Genomic DNA, 2,340 nt, shown 5'->3' with positions numbered 1-2,340 from the left:
GTCTGTCTGTCTGTCTGTCTGTTCATCCTTCTGTCCGTCCATCTGTCTATCTGTCCATTTGTCTGTATGTTCATCCGTCTGTCTGTCTGTTCATCCGTCTGTCTGTCTGTTCCATCCTTCTGTCTGTCTGTCTGTGTGTTGTGGTTTATGTAACGAGTGTCAAGGAATAACTAAAAGTAGATCAGCTGTTTTCAAAACAGAGCAGCTTTTCCAGCAACAAGCTGTTTTTTCCAACAAGTGTACAGTATATACTGACAAAATTTTCATAATTTTGGCTCTGTATACCACCAGAACAGAATTAAAAATAAGATCAAATGCTTAGGAATTACAACCATTTTTATATACAGTCCCCCCATTTTCATGGGGCTCAAATGTAATTGGCTAAATAAATATAATCATAAATAAAATGTTCATTTTTAATATTTTGTTGAGAATCCTTTGCAGGCAATGACTGCCTTAAGTCTGTAACTCATGGACATCAGCAGAGACTGGGTTTCTCTTTTGTGCTGCTTTGCCAGGCCTTTACTGCAGCTGACTTCAGTTGTTGTTTGTTTGTGGATCTTTCTGCCTTTAGTTTTGTCTTCAGTAAGTGAAATGCAGCTCAATCGGGTTGAGATCAGGAGATCGACTTGGCCATCGCAGAATATTCCACTTTTTTACCTTCAAAAACTCCTGGGTTGCTTTTGCTGTATGTTTTGGGTCACCATCCATTTGTACTATGAAGCGCCGTCCAATCAACTTTGCTGCATTTGGCTGCATCTGGGCAGAGAGTATATCCCTGTACACTTCAGAGTTCATCCGGCTGCTTCTGTCTTCTGTCTCATCATCACTAAACACCAGTAACCCAGTGCCACTGAAGCCATGCACGCTCATGCATCACACTGCTCCATGTTTCACAGAGGATGTTGTGTGCTTTGGATCATGAGCTGCTCCAAGCCGTCGCCAGACTTTTTTCTTCCCGTCATTCTGGTACAGGTTGATATTTGGCTGAATCTGAGCAGAGAGTATATCTCTATACCCTTCAGAGTTCATCCGGCTGCTTCTGTCTCATCATCACTAAACAGCAGTAACCCAGAGCCACTGAAGCCATGCACGCTCATGCATCACACTGCTCCATGTTTCACAGAGGATGTTGTGTGCTTTGGATTATGAGCTGCTCCAAGCCTTCTCCGTACTTTTTTCTTTCCGTCATTCTGGGACAGGTTTATCTTAATTCCAGCCATACAAAGAATGCTTTCCCAGAAGTGGTCTGGCTTTTTAGATGTTTTTTAAGTCTAATCTGGTCTTGTTTGCAGCTTGTGGTGAAGCCTCTGTATTTGCTCTGGTGAAGTCTTCTCTTGATTGTAGACTTTGACAGAGACACGACTGCCTCCTGGAGAGTGTTCTTAACGTCACTGGATGTTGTGAAAGGGTTTTTCTTTACCATGGAGAGGCTGCAGTAAAGGCCTGGCAAAGCATCACAAAGAAGAAACCCAGTCTCTGCTGATGTCCATGAGCTCCAGACGTAAGGCAGTCATTGCCTGCAAAGGATTTGCAACAAAATATCAAAAATGTTTTAGACAATTTTTTATTTATGATTACATTTATTTGTCCAATTACATTTGAGCCCCTGAAAATGGGGGGACTGTGTATAAAAATGGTTGTAATTCCTAAGCATTTTATTTTATAACTTTGTTCAACCCCTTGCATTAAAGCTTCAAGTCTGCACTTCAATTTCATCTTGATTGTTTCATTTTATTTCTGTTCTGTGCATACAGAGCCGAAATTATGAATATATATAATCTTCTGAAAGTATACATTATAAAAATGTAAATAAATAAAATATAAATAAACTTATTTTATTTCAACTAGTTGACAAGGAAGGATTTCTAATTTTCATTTGGTTTAACTTGAAGTACTAAAAAACTACTAAAAAGTAGGGGTGGAACGATACATGTATTCGTACTGAACCGTCACGGTACGTACATCGGTTCGGTGCATGAGGCCTTACAACTAATACAGGCAATTCCCCCCCCCAATCCAGATCTTCTTTTTTTGTAAAGTTGCGTGAAAAAATCCCGGGTTGCGGTTTTTTGGGCTTATTTAAAAAAAATATGGTTGCTTGTTAGGAAAACTTGACAAGCAACTTCGTTTCTTTTCATTTATGTTCACTGTATTCTCCAATGCATTGATTGACACTCTGTCTGCTCACAGTTAATAGCCAATCAGTGCAAACATATAAGTGCTGTAGCGTAATTTGTCAAATATTCCGCCCCCTCCGCCTTTTTGAATGTGATTTTTCTTCAATGAGGGATTGAAGAAAAATCACATTCAAAAAGAAGGCGCATGGTGCTGTAATCC

The sequence above is a fragment of the Sinocyclocheilus anshuiensis genome, unplaced genomic scaffold, assembly GCF_001515605.1.
Source record: "Sinocyclocheilus anshuiensis isolate Anshui unplaced genomic scaffold, SAMN03320099.WGS_v1.1 scaffold8080, whole genome shotgun sequence".
NCBI lineage: Eukaryota > Metazoa > Chordata > Actinopteri > Cypriniformes > Cyprinidae > Sinocyclocheilus > Sinocyclocheilus anshuiensis.
Note: the sequence above shows the minus strand (reverse complement) of the source record.